Source organism: Oncorhynchus gorbuscha, linkage group LG04 (genome assembly GCF_021184085.1).
Source record: "Oncorhynchus gorbuscha isolate QuinsamMale2020 ecotype Even-year linkage group LG04, OgorEven_v1.0, whole genome shotgun sequence".
Classification (NCBI taxonomy): Eukaryota; Metazoa; Chordata; class Actinopteri; order Salmoniformes; family Salmonidae; genus Oncorhynchus; species Oncorhynchus gorbuscha.
In genome coordinates, this window is record NC_060176.1 from 41,191,440 (window position 1) to 41,210,325 (window position 18,886).

An 18,886-nucleotide genomic window follows, 5' to 3' on the forward strand; every position below is an offset into this window, starting at 1 on the left:
TGGTTGTGATGGCTCTCATTGATCATTCCATCCTCACACTTTTCTCTGTGGGATCACAAGATTTACTGTCCTGAAACAGATGCCATGGAGTGAAAGAGATGCACCGCTGCTTTTGTTTTGGCCTAAACATCACTGTGTACGCTTCAAAATGAAGAGGAATAATTCTGAAATGACTGTTTTTGTCTTGTAATTTCCTCAAGAGTTTCTCAAGGGTTCAGCTTTTCCTAGCTACCATGTGTTACTTCTAAATAGCAGAAGAAATATGGCACTACTTTTACTGGAAATGTGTTTGCCTTGTGGTATGTCAAATATATCCCTAATCTCTTTTAACCCAGAACTAATGTCTTGCATAATTGGCCAGATGCTCAATTAAGTTCTGTGTCCATACATATTAAGAGAAGATATGAATAAATGCTAGGAGTGGAACCAGAAAGAGGAGCTCCACCCTCTCTCGAAATTGTGATTTGTCCAAATAACAAGTGACTAAAAAAAACCTACGCCCCTGAACTAATGCTGTTTGTTATCACACGCATCCCATTGCAGGATGACCTCTACGGTACCATAGTGTTTACATCATTTTATCTCTCGTAAACAGACTATGACCGCCCTTTCAGACTCTCCTTCAAAATCATACAAATACCGCATTTACCCAATCCTGATTTGTCCAAGTTTACCAGTGATGGAAATACCCAAACACCAAAACTATTGCTGCTTGTCATCAATTGGTGTTTATATTATAAATACAGATCTATGGTACGATTTACGTGAACTTCGTCTGTCCACAAGAGATTAACTTGCCCCTGGTCATTGACCTGCCCAAATAATCCTGTTTATGAACCATAATGTGAATGACAAAGTTTGTTTTCCTCTCTGATTTTGTCTTGCAGAGCCCCCATTAACTCTTATACTCCGAGCGTCATCCACTAGTAGCCTGGTATTGCTTTCCAGTACTCCCCAGCTGATGGGTTAAAGGCGCCACCATACTAGGTTTGGATTGCTCCTAGCAGAACTCAGCAAGGAGATGCGAAAGTCTGTGCCTTGCATGCTTCCTTAATAAAAGACCTTAACTTGAAAAGCGAGACAAAAGCGGCAATATTACTGTTTCTCACTCTTGAGACTCCTTAGCAACAACATAGCCAGTATACACTTTCCCAAAATAGTCAGAATTGTTCTGATAAATCAAGCAATCTGTAATTACGAGAAACAAAAATATAAATGCAACATGCAGCAATTTCAAAGATTTTAGCGAGTTACAATTCCTATAAGGAAATCACTCAATTTAAATAAATTCATTAGGCCCTAATCTATTTATTTCACATGACTGGGAATACATATATGCGTCTGTTGGTCACAGATACCTTAAAAAAAAGGTAGGGGCGTGTATCAGAAAACCAGTCAGTATCTGGTGTGACCATCATTTGCCTCATGCAGCACGTTACATCCCCTTCACATAGAGTTGATGAGGTTGTTGAATGTGGCCTGTGGAATGTTGTCCCACTCCTCTTCAATGGCTTTGCAAAGTAAGTTGCTAGATATTGGCGGGAACTGGAACACGCTGTCATACATCGATCCAGAGCATCCCAAACTGCTCAGTGGTTAATATGTCTGGTGAATATGCAGGCCATGGAGGAACTGAAACATTTTCAGCTTCCAGGAATTGTGTACAGATCCTTGTGACATGGGATTGTGCATTATCATGCTGAAACATGAGGTGAGGGCGGTGGAGGAATGGCCCGAAAATGGGCCTTAGGATCTCATCACAATATCTCTGTGCATTCAAATTGCCATTAATAAAATGCAATTGTGTTCGTTGTCCGTAGCTTATGCCTTCCCATACCATAACCCCACCACCATGGGGCACCATGTTCATAACGTTGACATCTGCAAACAGCTCGCCCACACACCAAACACGCTCTCTGCCATCTGCCCAGTGCAGTTGAAACCGGGATTCATCCGTGGAGAGCACACCTTTCCAGCGTGCCAGTGGCCATCAAAGGTAAGCATTTGTCCACTGAAGTCAGTTACAACGCCAAACTGCAGTCAGGTCAAGATCCTGGTGAGGACGACGAGCACGCAGACAGTTTCTGACAGTTGGTGCAAAAATTATTTGATTGTGCAAACCCACAGTTTCATCAGCTGTCCGGGTGGCTGGTCTCAGACAATCTCGCAGGTGAAGAAGTTGGATGTGGAGGTCCTTGGCTGGCATGGTTACACGTGGTCTGTGGTTGTGAGGCCGGTTGGGCGTACTGCCAAATTCTGTAAAACAACGTTGGAGGCGGCTTTCATACTCTCACACTCTCTACATACGCTGCTGCTACTCTTTATTATCTATCCTCATTAGGGTTGCAAATGGTCGGAAACATTCTGGTAAATTTTCCATGGGAAGTTAAGCTCGGGAATTTGGGGAATTTTGCTTAAATTCATCAACAACAAAAAATGCTTATAACAGTGAACCTTTCTTGTGGGATATGCACACAAGGCAATTCTAGGTCTTGTGGCATATTTTGGATAAACTATCCCTAATTCAATGGAGTTGCAACCCTCTGAATGCACAGGGCATTCTTCCATCACATGTACAGCTGATTCTCAAGATCTTGCACACTACCACACTGTCTGAGCCAAGGACTACATGCTTTCTGGTAAGTTTTGATTACAATACTGGGTGGGGAGAATATTTTTATGGCATACATGATTTCTTGTTAACTAGTAAATAGTAGCGTACAGAAAAGTTTCTTTAAATCATTTCTAACTTGTTAACAATTTCTGCTAGTTAGTTTTTGCTGCCATGTGGGTTTTAGCTTGCTTGGGCCTGCTAACTGAGGAATGTTAATTCACCTGTTTCCATACATGCTTTATTTTTTTTAAGTATCTTACAAAAGAGTTGTTTAATCTAATTGCTTAACTATTTATCTGTACATGGAATTGTATTTGTTGTTTTTTTTTACTCATTTTTTCCTTTTCTTTACAGGAAAATGACACGGGCACTATCTGATGTGTGGAGACATTTCACTGCAGCTAATGTAGAAGGAAAAGCTCTGTACATTTGCAAATACTGTGCCAAATCATATGTGAAGAATGCAACAAAGATGCAGAATAATCTGGCCAAGTGCATAAAGTTCCCTCAGCGCTCACAACAAACAACCTCTGACAAAAGTCCCTCTACTTCTATTTGAGGTGAAAATGATGAATCAGACACTTTATCGATAGCAACAGCTCATGGTCCTCCTGGAATCAGAAGTTTTTTTGACTCAATGAAGGAACGCAGTCAGAGAAATGCTGATGAATGTCTTGCTCAAGCTGTGTATGCAACTGGTTGACCTCTGATGCTCACAGGCAATGGGTATTGGAAGAGATTTCTGAATGTTCTTTGCCCAGCATACACCCCTCCAACCAGACATGCTTTATCTACTCATTTGCTGGATGCAGAGTTCAAGTGTAGGTCAAGCAAATCATAGAGAAAGCAGACTGTATTGTAATCATCTCTGATGGGTGGTCGAATGTTCGTGGGCAAGGAATAATTAACTACATCATCTCCACCCCTCAATCTGTATTCTACAAGAGCACAGACACAAGGGACAATAGACACACCGGTCTCTACATTGCAGATGAGCTGAAGGCAGTCATCAATGACCTTGGACCACAGAAGGTATTTGCAATAATAACAGACAATGCTGCGAACATGAAGGCGGCTTGGTCTAAAGTGGAGGAGTCCTACCCTCACATCACACCCATCAGCTGTGCTGCTCATGCATTGAATCTGCTCCTCAAGGACATCATGGCACTGAAAACAATGGAAAACAACACTCTACAAGAGAGCCAATGAAATGGTTAGATATGTGAAGGGTCATCAAGTTATAGCAGCAATCTACCTCAGAAAGTAAAGTGATACGAATAAGAGCACCACATTGAAGCTGCCCAGAAAGACTAGTTAGGTTGGTGTTGGCATCATGTTTGACAGTCTCCTGGAAATGGCCATATCACAGTCTGCCGATATGGACAGTCCCATCAAGAGGATCCTCCTGGATGATGTATTTTGGGAGAGATTTGCAAGCAGCCGGAAATTATCACTAGCCATTGCACAGATTGAGGGAGACAATGCCATCCTGTCTGATGTTCAGACTCTGCTTGCAGATGTAAGAGAAGAAATCCGTAATGCCCTGTCCACTTCACTGTTGCTCCAAGCAGAGGAAACTGCAGTTCTGAAATCCATCAAAAAGCAAAAAGACTTCTGCCTGAAGCCCATACACACCGCAGCATACATGTTGGACCCCAACTATGCTGGCAAGATCATCTTGTCTGGTGCAGAGATCAGCAAGGCCTATGGTGTCATCTATATCTTGTCTCGTCACCTTGGCCTGGATGAGGGCAAGGTTCTTGGCAGCTTGGTGAAGTACACTTCCAAGCAAGGGCTTTGTGATGAAGATGTAATATTGCATTCGTGCCAACATCTCATCAGCCACCTGGTGGTTGGGACTTTGTGGATCTGAGGCTCTTTCCGCTGTAGCCTCCATCATCCTCCAAATCCCACCAACATCAGCCGTCTCAGATCACAACTGGCCCTTGTTCTGGAACACACACACCAATGCACGCATCAGGCTGTCAATACAGGGTTGAACAATTGGTTGCCATCCGGTGGACATTGAGGAGGTCCAGGGAGAGGACATGGAAGCCTGAGGGGAAGACAACCAAAGCTTTCGTTTCTAGACTATAATTTTACAGATGTCTGTTAAAAATGTTTTTCGGCGATGCAATGGATCATTGGGGATCATTCAATATTCCCTTTTGCTGTTCTGTGGAATCACCCCATGTGAAGAGTCAACTCATTTAATTAAAGTACAATTCGTAACTAGATTTTTTTATTGCTATTGGAACTATTTAATAATTTGCAATTATGTCTACTTATGATAGGGTTTATGTTTCTGTCTCCGTATAATATGGTAAATATATCCAATGGAAAAAACATGTACCTTTAAATGGTATTACTGTTCATTTTCTATATATTCCCTTTAATTGCCACGGAAAGTTTCTACCTCTGAATATTCCCCAGAATGTGCAACCCTAACCCTGATTGCCTAGTCACTTTTACCTTACCTACATGTACATATTACCTCAACTTCCTCGTACCCCTGCACATTAACTCGGTGCTGGTACTCCTTATATATAGTCTCATTGTTATTTTTGTTTATTATTAGCTTTTTTGTTTTTTGTAAATTTTCTTTTTAATTCTGCATTGTATGGAAAGGGCTTGTCGGTAAGCATCACAGTAAATTCTACAACTGTGGTATTCGGGGCGTGTGACAAATACAATTTGATTTGATTTCGACTTGCCTCAAGGAAAAACAGGGAAGAATACTGAATAAAACCTTGCCGAACACCAAGACAAACAAAAAAAGTGTCACACATTGATGTCATAATATATGTGCAAACTCTTTTGACTTGGAAACATACCAGTACATATGGCAATGGCTTTTAAACTTTACCCTGTACCATTCTATTTTTGTCAAAAACCTAGTTGCCTCTACCAGGAAGCTGGAATGTCTACTTATGATAATTATCTTGGCCAGCAAGACAATAACCCCAAGCACACATTAAAATCCACAAAGAAAAAGCTAATTGGCCACAAAATCAACATTTTGCAAGGGCCATCTCAGTATCCGGACTTGAAACCCATTAAAAACCTGTGGTTTGAATTGATGAGGGCAGTCCATAAGTGCAGACAAGGAATATCAAGGATCTGGGGAGGATTCTGTATGGAGAAATGATCTAAGATCCCTCTTTTTCTCTGAGCAATTGAATTCGTATAAAATAACAGTTTCACAAAAATCTTTTGCATATAATATAGCTCAGTTTCAATTATATTATAGTAATATTTGCTCATCTTTATCAAAGGTGTCAATCATTTTGGACCTCACTGTAGTGGAAGAATTGGGTCTTTGTGTGCTCAGTGGAAATTTGCACATTCACATTTTAAATGGACACCATTTAGCATGAAGAGGACATTTTAATAATAAATCATCATAAGTATCTATTAATACCCTATAATACCCTCTTCTCTCATAATTTAGATAAATTACCCATATGGCTTTGGGTCTGAGAATGGAGTGTTTGTGTCCACTTTTAACTTTAAACGTTCATAGGCCCTACACACAATTCAGATATAGCCTAGTATTTAATTGGCTGTAGGGGATGGACACCATCCCATAGGAAAAATAGTTTTCAGACTTTTCAAGCATTTGATACTTTATGAGCAAGGAACTCAAACCACTGCACAAATCATGCATTGACATCAATCGCAGACTTGCAGGAAAGTTCACATTGCTCACGCTTATGAGGTTAAAATTGGACCCAGAGAGAATAGAAAAACATGAAGGATTTTATTCATTCTATGCTCACCTCTTGATCTTAACCTCTCCATCTCCCTGACTTAATTCACCACATTAAACCATAGTTCCAGACCCTTTTAAATACAGCCCAAGGGCCATATGTATGAAGCATCTCAAAGTAAGATCTAGGAATCGGTCCCCATTTTCAACATAATTGTATTAATTTTGATCTAAAAGACAAAACTGATCCTAGATCAGCACTTCTACTCTGAGACGCTTGATACATATAGCATTGTTTCATGGTGTAACTTATCTTTGGCTCTAGGCAGTACTGTGATACCTCAGCTTCCATCAGAGGTGCCCATTGAGGCGTCAGCATGATTCAGTTCGGCTGGGCAAACCAAACAAGTGTGCTCTAAGACCTTCCTTGAAAAATGTATCAAAAGCGGCAATAGTGCTGTATGTCCATTTTGAGACACCGTAGCCAGTATACTGTACACTTCCTCAAAATAGTCTGAATTAATCTAAGATAACTCAATAAATCTGCCAAAAATGTTGCCATTTTTGCAGAGGAGATCTTAGTCGTGCAATTTTAGATCCAGCTAATATGTTTGGTGCAGTATTTCACAATGAAAAAATGTGCATGAAAACAAGACGGCTCTCGTTGAATGACAACAGAATTTATTGAAGTATCACTATTGTTGACCAATCACCGACAAAGGGGTGTAGACTTAGCTTTCCTCCGGAAAAAGATGTTGTGTGCCCGAACAGCCGAAAAAACTCTCACCAAAAGAAAAGTAACAAAATGTTGTCATAATATATGCACACAAATGTCCAAACCATTTCAGCTGAGAAGCATGGGGCCTTTAGTGTGCGTGATGGTGAGAAGAGGCTCCTCCACCCCCACTCATGCTATTAGAGAAAGCACGCATACATATACAAACACACAAACAGGGGCTGCTGAAGCCATCAGGAGAATGTCTCATTTGGGGCTCTTTGAAGTGGGAAGATGGTGAGCCTGGGTGTCAACACCCTTTCATCTATCTCAGTATGGAAAGAAGGGGAGAGCATGGTCTCCATGTGAAGGAGGACAGAGGATGATGATGAAAAAGCGAGCCTGGATCTGACCATGACAACCTCCAGAACGACAGGCCTGTCTCCAACTACAGTACCACACCATCTGGCTCTTCACAACCTACTTGACCCATTCCAGTCGGTTTTCAGAGGTAGACACAGCACAGGTTTCCTTGGGTAAGGTTCAGCAATGACCACCTTATGAATGCGGACCCGGGACTGCCAGCGTCCTGTAATTGCTCGGCCTTAGTGCAGCATTTGACATAGTCAGACATGTCAATCTGCTGGACAGCATGGAGAAGTTCTTGGGCCTGTTAGGACCTGAACCAGTCCAGGACAATGTCTCTCGCTGATCACTCCCAGTTTGTAACCATCGGTCCTAGTAGCTCAGACACAGTGACGATCTGCCAGGAGGTCCCTCAAGGCTCGGTCCTAGAAAACAGTAGCGGCTCTATCTGCCACTGAGAAACATCTTGAGGAAACACGGACTGGGCTTTCACTTTTATGCCGACGAGACTCAGCTGTATGTCTCAAAAACACTGATACTGCCAATGCCACTGCGCTCTGGGTCAGTTGCCTGCAGGACATCAAAGTGTGGATGCAGCAGAGTTTCCTGCAATTAAACTGCAAAAAGACTGAGGTCTTCCTTATTGGCTCTCATAACATAATTAACATCAGCAGCTACAGCCTCAATATTTGTGGTGTCAAGGTCCTATCCTCCTTTGAGGTTCGCAGCCTGGGTGTAATAATTGACAGTTGGCTCTTGTTTGAGGCCCACATCAAAAGTGTGACCATCTACAGAACATTGCCTGGTTATGACCTATGCTGTTACAACCCGCTGTTGAGCAAGTCATCCACGCCTTTATCTCATTCCATCTGGACTATTGTAATGCCCTGCTTGTTGGCACATCTGCCAAGCGCTTAACCTCTCTGGGAAATGTGGGACGGTAGCGCCCCACTTCGCCAACAGCCAGTGAAAGTGCAGGGTGCCGAATTCAAACAACAAAAATCTCATAATTAAAATTCCTCAAGCATACAAGTATTTTACACAATTTTAAAGATACAATTCTTGTTAATCTAGCCACAGTGTCTGATTTCAAAAAGGCTTTACAGCGAAAGCACTACAAACGATTATGTTAGGTCACCACCAAGTCACAGAAAAACAGAGAGGAGTCACAAAAAGCAGAAATATTGATAAAATTAATCACTAACCTTTGATGATCTTCATCAGATGACACTCATAGGACTTCATGTTACACAATACATGTATGTTTTGTTCGATAAAGTGCATATTTATATCCAAAAATCACATTTTACATTGGCGTGTTATGTTCAGTAGTTCCAAAACATGCAGTAATTTTTCAGAGAGCCACATCAATTTACAGAAATACTCATAATAAACATTGATAAGAGATACAACTATTATACAGGGAACTTTAGATAAACTTCTCCTTATTGCAACCGCTGTGTCAGATATTTTTATTTTAAATACGGAAGCATACCATGCAATAATCTGAGTACAGCGCTCAGAGCCCAAACAAGCCATAAAGATATCCGCCATGATGTGGAGTCAACATTAGTCAGAAATAGCATTATAAATATTAACTTACCTTTGATGATCTTCATCAGAATACACTCCCAGGAATCTCAGTTCCACAATAAATGTTTGATTTGTTCAATATAGTTCATCATTTATGTCCAAACACCTCCTTTTGTTAGCTCGTTTTGTAAACAAATCCAAACTCACGACGTGCGTGCAAGTCCAGCGGAAAGGTCGGACAAAAGTTCCGTTACAGTCCGTAGAAACATGTCAAACGAAGTATAGAATCAATCTTTAGGATGTTTTATTATAAATCTTCAATAATGTTCCAACCGGAGAATTCATTTGTCTGTAGAAAAGCAATGGAACGTGAGGTAACTCTCACATGAACGCGCGTCATGAGCCCATGGCACTCTGCCAGACACCTGGCTCAATACCCTCTCATTCAGCCCCCCTTCACAGTAGAAGCCTGAAACAAGGTTCTAAAGACCGTTGACATCTAGTGGAAGCCGTAGGAAGTGCAAAATGACCCAACAGACACTGTATATTGGAATGGCAACTATAAACCTCAGATTTCCCACTTCCTGGTTGGATTTTTCTCAGGTTTTCGCCTGCCATATGAGTTCTGTTATACTCAGACATCATTCAAACTGTTTTAGAAACTTCAGAGTGTTTTCTATCCAAATATACTAATTATATGCATATTCTAGATTTTATGGCTGAGTAGCAGGCAGCTTACTCTGGGCACCTTATTCATCCAAGCTACTCAATACTGCCCCCCAGTCACCAAGAAGTTAACCTGTAGTGATGCCCAGCCCCGTGAAACGGGACCGTTATCATCATCTGACACTAATTAGTATAATGCAACGGACATAAATCTTCCTAGAAAATCTTCCTATTCATGAAAATCACAAGTGAAATATATTGGAACACCGCCTAGCCTTTTGTTAATCACCCTGTCATCTCAGATTTTCAAAATATTCTTTACAGCCAACGCTAGACAAGCATTTGTGTAAGTTTATCATAGCCTAGCATAGCATTATGCCTTGCTAGCAGCAGGCAAACTTGTAGCAGGACAATTCCTTTTTCTCTAGGACCGATTGGAGTAATGGCTACCTCTGCACATTACGCGAGAATCTCTCTCGGAGCCACCATGTGACCACTTAAGCAATGTGCCCGCATACGGCTATTCTTCAACAGAAATGCGTAAAACTACGTCACAATGCTGTAGACACCTTGGGGAATACGTAGAAAGTGTAAGCTCGTTGATGGTACATTCACAGCCATATAGGGAGTCATTGGAATGCAGCGCTTTCAAAACCTGGGGCACTTCCGGATTGGATTTTTCTCAGGCTTTCGCCTGCAACATCAGTTCTGTTATACTCACAGACAATATCTTTACAGTTTGGGAAACGTTAGTGTTTTCTATCCAAAGCTGTCAATTATATGCATATTCTAGCATCTTTTCCTGACCAAATATCCCGTTTTAAACGGGAACGTGTATTTTTTTTTTTTTTTTTCAAAAATGAAAATACTGCCCCCTAACACCAAGAGGTTAAGAAGGCTACAATCCCCCATGAGCAGATTACTCCATGGCTCTTCAACCTCAACTGGCTCCCAATATGTTTAACATTTTGGGTCACACCTACCAAGCTCCTGCCGCACGCACCCTTCTGGTCTTCAGGTCCAACTTCCGTCAGCAGCTCCACAGCAGGCTAAATGCTATGGGTGATAGGGCTTTCAGTTGTGTGACTCCTCAGCTGTTCGCACTTCCAGTCACTGTTTGGGCTTCAGAGTTTCTGGCCTCATTTAAAGGACAGCTAAAACTGTTCACAAAAGCTGTCAATGACCTATGTTAATTCTGTTCTCCTATCCACCGAATCTGATGACACCTGTATATTTGGGGAGGCAGAGTAGCCTAGTGGTTAGAGCGTTGGACTAGTAACTGAAAGGTTGCAAGATCGAATCCCCGAGCTGACAAGGTACAAATTTGTCGTTCTGCCCCTGAACAAGGCAGTTAACCCACTGTTCCTAGGCCGTCAATGAAAATAAATATTTGTTCTTAACTGACTTGCCTAGTAAAATACAAAATTCAAAAATATAGCTTTTATTGTTGTCTGCGAACAATGTTCTGGGATGGATTTTTTATTTTTTTTATTGCTCCTTGGGTGTGTGTGAAGCGCTTTACAAATTTAAACAATTCTTATTATTATTAACTGCTGAAATCGAATTAGCATAATAATGGATATGTTTTTTTTTTGCATTGGATCCAACGCATCTGCCGATGAAACACTACTTTATCCGCATCTGACCATGAGACTTCATGAAAAATGTCTTATTTCTCTCGAAAAGACACTTCGGAACAAACTTTCTTTTGATTTTTTTTGGGGGGGGGACTATCTGTTGTTCCATGTAGTGAATCTGTTATTCAATGCGTTTGTATGGGTTAATAGCAGTGAGGCCAAATACAATTTTTCATCAAATAACTTTGTATATTTTTTTATATATATATTAAAATTCTAAATCAAATAGCAAAATGATCCTTGGTATGATTTCCTTTAAAACAATTCCATATAGCTTTGGATAACCCCCCTCCCCCCGGCTTAGACGCTTATAGGTTAAGATGACAGGAAGGTTTAGAGATGTAAACACCTGGTCTTCATATGAAGTTCTGGAGGAGGGAGGGTGCGAGAGAGGTGTCTGTGAACCAGAGGAGGATACAGAGAAAAGAAAGGAAGATAAGAGGTCAAACTGTTAGGCGTGGTCTTTGTGTGGAGGTCGGGAGCAGAGCCTCGTAGTATCAGTCCGGGTTAAGGAATTGGAGGCAGTGTTTTTATAGGACGGAGCGAGAAAGTGTGAGAGGTGGAGTAGAAGAAATATGTTAGGGATCAGAAAGGGGAAGAGCTGGAGGAGATGTAAAAGCCCTATCTTTATGTTTAGGAGGGCAAGGAGCAAGATGGTGAATGAGGGAGATGAAGGGAAAGGGGATATCTAGAGCAAGACAGAAAAGGAGTGCAGAATGGAAGACCTGCTTTCTACAGGAAGAAGGTAGAGGGGGTGGGAGAGCGAGCGGGTGAGGAAGAAGTGTTAGGGGAAGAGAAAGCACTCCGAGGTAAATTGCTGACATGTGGCCGTATAGTGGATGTGCTGGTATTGTAATTGAATGGAAGACATGATTTGTATAGGACGAAAGTAGAGGGAGTGGGAGAAAGACGAAGAGAGGGGTTACGAAGAAGAAAAAAAGATAAAGCACTCAGAGGTAAATTGCTGACATTTAGCCATATAGTGGATGTGCTGGTATTGGGATTGAATGGAATGGAAGACATGATTTGTACAGGAATATGGTAGAGGGGGTGGGGAGAGAGACGAAGATGGCAAGGAAGAGAAGAAAATAAAAGAAAGCACTAAGGTGCAGGTTGTGCTCCTTATGTAAGGAGGGAAGAAACAGAGGGAGAAAAGTGAGAGGACTGATTTTATTTTCAGAGAAAATAATGATGAAGAAAGGGTTTCTTGTTCTGGCACCCTAACAGCTCTGCGTATAGAGGATATCGTCCTCTCGATCCCCTCCCTCTTTCTCATTTTCTCTCTCTAAGTCTGTACAGTGAACGGGATAGGATAGGCTTTGCCAGGGATTTACACTATAATACAGCCTTTTGGCCGCTGAATTACTGAAGCCATACGAGTCTGAAACAATACGGCTTATTCTCTATGATAAAGATATCTGGCAGCATTGCCGGTATCGTCAGGCAAAGACCCACTCGGTAACACACTGAGCTACACAACAGCCATTCTGCATCGATTGTTATATTTGTGCAAGGTGTGGCTTCATTACAATCGAATTACATCTAAATTGCAGACCTTTAGCCTCATCGTGGATGTGCTTGTATTGGAATTGAGATGTCTGTATTTGTTAACTTTCAGATTTGTATTCTGTAGGTTTATTTACCTTTATTTAACTAGGCAAGTCAGTTAAGAACAAATTCTTATTTTCAATGATGGCCTAGGAACAGTGGGTTAACTGCCTGTTCAGGGGCAGAACGACAGAGTTGTACCTTGTCAGCTCGGGGATTTGAACTTGCAACCTTTCTCGGTTACTAGTCCAACACCCTAACCACTAGGCTACCCTGCCGCCCCAAAAAGATGCATTGACGTAATTATTGTAGATGCAGCGTATTGTGTGCCTGCATGCGTATCTGTGCCTATGCACGTCAAATATGATATGCAGAGGGTATAGGGGAGTGAAAAATAATATTACCCAGTGCATCTCAGTCCCAAATGGCTCCCTATAAAGTGTACTACCTTTAAGCTGATTTACCATTGTAATGCTTTCTGATATTTAGAACACATACAGAATGTTCAGCTTCTATCTGGATGTTTTTAGGAAGACTTTTAATTCCCAGCTCTAGGGTTCCCTGAAAGTTCATAGGATTTGAGTCTTAGTTCACATTAACTCCCTGCAGATATTATGGTGGTGTGTGATGGGGGACGGCTACGGCTCTAGTCAAAATCTGCTGTTTTGGTCAAAAATGATTTTATATATCTCTCATGCTAACCAGCTTAATCATGATTTGATGCTTTAAAAACTGTGCGCTTGTCTTGGTCATGCACTGTAGTGTGTGCGTTTGTGTGTGTGTGTGCGTGCGTGTGTGTGTTCATATATGTGTGCTCAGGCTCCAGTGATGGTTTTCAGTGAGAATGCTCTGACATTTTCCCACAGTAATGGTGGGCTTTCAGCCCCTGTGTGTGTTCGTGTTTGCTCGCTCCGACAGCTTTGGCTCCCCTTCGCCGTCACGCCGTTTAGCAGGCCCTCAAGTGAAACCCTCAGAACCACTGGCGCACACAGTGGGGCTGCGTCGGAAATAGGGATGGGAATTTGAAATGTTTTGACTGTTCGAGTACTCACATGATTTGTTTCCCCCGAGTACTCCAATTAAAAAAAAATGCATTTATCAATATGTCAACAGTGCGCCACAATGCATAATTTATCATAACCATTACAGATAACAAATCCTAATAGCTAATTGGCAATTTAAGATCCACTTATTGAAACCATAATATCAACTGGCTATGTTACATTGTGGAACACAGTCTTCAAAAAAGTAGGAACCTCAACAGTGGCGCTTGCTTGTAGAAGAAGCCTTATGTTAGGAATCAAAATTACTACATAAAGGTAGGTTAAGTAAATAAATAAAGTAATTAAATAAAAATCCAATTATCCCATATACAGTACCAGTCAAAGTTTGGGCACACCTACTCAATCAAGGGTTTTCCTTTATTTTTTAACTATTTTCTACATTGTCATCAAGGCAATGGGTGGCTACTTTGAAAAATCTCAAATAGAAAATAATAATAATAAAATTTTGATTTGTTTGACACTTGTTTGGTTACTACATGATTCCATATGTGTTATTGCATAGTTTTGATGTCTTCACTATATTATTCTACAATGTAGAAAATAGTAAAAAAAAAAAAAAAAGATAGAAAAACCCTTCAATGAGTAGGTGCATCCCAACTTTTGACTGGTACTGTATTTTCAGTCAATAAAAAACAAGTGCAATTTGAGAATTATTAATTGAAACCGTAATGAGCTGTGTTACCTGCTCTGCTCTGGCGATGTCACCTGCCAGTGGAGAGAGACATGGCTAGCGTTAGCGTGTCTTCGCCACACAGTATTTTGCTTATTATTATTATTGTTGTTGTTTTTGGTTAAAGATCTCGTTTTGACGTCCGTTTGAGTACTCGATTCCTCATCCCCATCCTTTATCTGAAATCCTATACCAGAGCTGAAGAGGTCTGCATTCGTTTCCCCCAAAGAGCCTCATGTAGACTCGAACATTGCTATAGGTCATTTGGAAGCTTGGACCAAATTCCTTAAAAAGAAAAAATCATAAATCCTATTTTTTGTATCAGAAGATGAGATATTAGGCTTATTACTCATCAGGTCATGATCCCACTTAATCCATTTTGGATTGTCAATTTTTTATTATTTTTTACAACAGGGAGTCTTATTATGGAAGCACGTTTGCCATGTGTTTTATCGTGTGATCATTTTTCTCTCTTTTAAAAGCCACTGATAATGATCTGTCATCGTTTAAAAATGGGGGGAAAACTGCTTTATTGCTCTTATCTTTGCACTGTCAGGCTGTTACTGCAACTGTCACTATAATCTAGTTGTATTAAAGAATAACCCTCTGAGGAATTCTGAAAGCTGAGAAATTCTAGTGTGGCGCTTGCAGCGTAGTGAGCCATCAGCCTGAGTATCTGTCACTGTAGTCTCGGAGCTCTCCTCTCTACCAGTACTGTATTTAAGACCGGGACAATCTGATAACCGAATGGCATTTTGACAGATGAGTTTCAATTTGCACCTTTTTGAATAGAAGCACGGTGAAGATAAATGGGGAGGTATTCTCCTTTCTGGGTTAACTAGGGGCTACAGAAAATGCATGCAAGCTTGATGTGTTATTTGGCCGTTGAGAGATGGACTGTATTTATTGTGACAGGTTGACTTCGGTTGTTACTAGATGGAATACAGCTGTGGGCGAGGTTTACCATTGAAATACCACGAGTTTGGACTTATTACATTTACATTTAAGTCATTTAGCAGACGCTCTTATCCAGAGCGACTTACAAATTGGTGCATTCACCTTATGACATCCAGTGGAACAACCACTTTACAATAGTGCATCTAAATATTTTAAGGGGGAGGGAGGGGGGGTGAGAAGGATTACTTTATCCTATCCTAGGTATTCCTTAAAGAGGTGGGGTTTCAGGTGTCTCCGGAAGGTGGTGATTGACTCCGCTGTCCTGGCGTCGTGAGGGAGTTTGTTCCACCATTGGGGAGCCAGAGCAGCGAACAGTTTTGACTGAGCTGAGCGGGAACTGTACTTCCTCAGTGGTAGGGAGGCGAGCAGGCCAGAGGTGGATGAACGCAGTGCCCTTATTTGGGTGTAGGGCCTGATCAGAGCCTGGAGGTACTGAGGTGCCGTTCCCCTCACAGCTCCGTAGGCAAGCACCATGGTCTTGTAGCGGATGCGAGCTTCAACTGGAAGCCAGTGGAGAGAGCGGAGGAGCGGGGTGACGTGAGAGAACTTGGGAAGGTTGAACACTAGACAGGCTGCGGCGTTCTGGATGAGTTGTAGGGGTTTAATGGCACAGGCAGGGAGCCCAGCCAACAGCGAGTTGCAGTAATCCAGACGGGAGATGACAAGTGCCTGGATTAGTAGCAGCACTGTAGAAACTATTACACTCAACTGAACGACTTGATTAGTGTAGTGTTAGCTAGCTACATAGTTGTCTTTGCTGTCTTCGTATCCAAAATAATTGTGTAGTTTAGAGCGTGTAGTCTTAGAGTGATTATCTTAATTTACCGAGGTTAGCTAGCCAGCTATTTGTCGTCCTTAACGTAGGAGACACTGCTAGCTAGCCAACAGCTAGCCAACGTCTACTGAATAGAACTTCCGCACTCAACAACCCGGTCGCATTCCGCTTCGCTCAACAGGTAGTATCACATTTTTCATTTCATTTCATTACAGCACAACGGTTTGATTTGTTTGATCGTAGCTAGCTACATAGCTAGCTACATAGCCGTCTGTGTATCAAAGATAATTGTGTAGTCTAGAGCGATTTTCTAGGTTAGCTAGCCAGCTATTGTCGTTCTTTTAACGCAACGTAACGTAATCAACACTGCTAGCTAGCCAGCTAGCCCCCGAATAGCAGCACTGTAGAAACTACTACACTCAACGGAACGACTTGATTAGTGTAGTGTCAACAACGCAGCCACTGTCAGCTAGCCTACAAAGTCAACAACGCAGCCACTGCCAGCTAGCCTACTTCAGCAGTACTGTATCATTTTTAATAATTTTAGTCAATAAGATTCTTGCTACGTAAGCTTAACTTTCTGAACATTCGAGACGTGTAGTCCACTTGTCATCCCAATCTCCTTGCATTAGCGTAGCCTCTTCTGTAGCCTGTCAACTATGTGTCTGTCTATCCCTGTTCTCTCCTCTCTGCACAGACCATACAAACGCTCCACACCGCGTGGCCGCTGCACCCTAATCTGGTGGTCCCAGCGCGCACGACCCACGTGGAGTTCCAGGTCTCCGGTAGCCTCTGGAACTGCCGATCTGCAGCCAACAAGGCAGAGTTCATCTCAGCCTATGCCTCCCTCCAGTCCCTCGACTTCTTGGCACTGACAGAAACATGGATCACCACAGATAACACTGCTACTCCTACTGCTCTCTCTTCGTCCGCCCACGTGTTCTCGCACACCCCGAGAGCTTCTGGTCAGCGGGGTGGTGGCATAGGGATCCTTATCTCTCCCATGTGGTCATTCTCTCTTTCTCCCCTTACCCATCTGTCTATCGCCTCCTTTGAATTTCATGCTGTCACAGTTACCAGCCCTTTCAAGCTTAACATCCTTATCATTTATCGCCCTCCAGGTCCCCTCGGAGAGTTCATCAATGAGCTTGATGCCTTGATAAGCTCCTTTCCTGAGGACGGCTCACCTCTCACAGTTCTGGGCGACTTTAACCTCCCCACGTCTACCTTTGACTCATTCCTCTCTGCCTCCTTCTTTCCACTCCTCTCCTCTTTGACCTCACCCTCTCACCTTCCCCCCTACTCACAAGGCAGGCAATACGCTCGACCTCATCTTTACTAGATGCTGTTCTTCCACTAACCTCATTGCAACTCCCTCCAAGTCTCCGACCACTACCTTGTATCCTTTTCCCTCTCGCTCTCATCCAACACTTCCCACACTGCCCCTACTCGGATGGTATCGCGCCGTCCCAACCTTCGCTCTCTCTCCCCCGCTACTCTCTCCTCTTCCATCCTATCATCTCTTCCCTCTGCTCAAACCTTCTCCAACCTATCTCCTGATTCTGCCTCCTCAACCCTCCTCTCCTCCCTTTCTGCATCCTTTGACTCTCTATGTCCCCTATCTTCCAGGCCGGCTCGGTCCTCCCTCCCGCTCCGTGGCTTGACGACTCAATGCGAGCTCACAGAACAGGGCTCCGGAAGGCCGAGCGGAAATGGAGGAAAACTCGCCTCCCTGCGGACCTGGCATCCTTTCACTCCCTCCTCTCTACATTTTCCTCCTCTGTCTCTGCTGCTAAAGCCACTTTCTACCACTCTAAATTCCAAGCATCTGCCTCTAACCCTAGGAAGCTCTTTGCCACATTCTCCTCCCTCCTGAATCCTCCTCCCCCTCCCCCCTCCTCCCTCTCTGCAGATGACTTCGTCAACCATTTTGAAAAGAAGATCGACGACATCCGATCCTCGTTTGCTAAGTCAAACAACACCGCTGGTTCTGCTCACACTGCCCTACCCTGTGCTCTGACCTCTTTCTCCCCTCTCTCTCCAGATGAAATCTCGCGTCTTGTGACGGCCGGCCGCCCAACAACCTGCCCGCTCGACCCTATCCCCTCCTCTCTTCTCCAGACCATTTCCGGAGACCTTCTCCCTTACCTCACCTCGCTCATCAACTTATCCCTGACCGCTGGCTACGTCCCTTCCGTCTTCAAGAGAGCGAGAGTTGCACCCTTCTGAAAAAACCTACACTCGATCCCTCCGATGTCAACAACTACAGACCAGTATCCCTTCTTTCTTTTCTCTCCAAAACTCTTGAACGTGCCGTCCTTGGTCAGCTCTCCCGCTATCTCTCTCAGAATGACCTTCTTGATCCAAATCAGTCAGGTTTCAAGACTAGTCATTCAACTGAGACTGCTCTTCTCTGTATCACGGAGGCGCTCCGCACCGCTAAAGCTAACTCTCTCTCCTCTGCTCTCATCCTTCTAGACCTATCGGCTGCCTTCGATACTGTGAACCATCAGATCCTCCTCTCCACCCTCTCCGAGTTGGGCATCTCCGGCGCGGCCCACGCTTGGATTGCGTCCTACCTGACAGGTCGCTCCTACCAGGTGGCGTGGCGAGAATCTGTCTCCTCACCACG

At 42.9% G+C, this 18,886-nt stretch overlaps 1 protein-coding gene across 1 annotated transcript in view; it reads left to right on the forward strand.

Moving 5' to 3' along the window:
- The window catches only part of ipo11 (importin 11), a 245,623-nt gene that overhangs the window by 201,760 nt on the left and 24,977 nt on the right, over positions 1 to 18,886 (forward strand). The gene's annotated exons all lie outside the window — the stretch shown is intronic.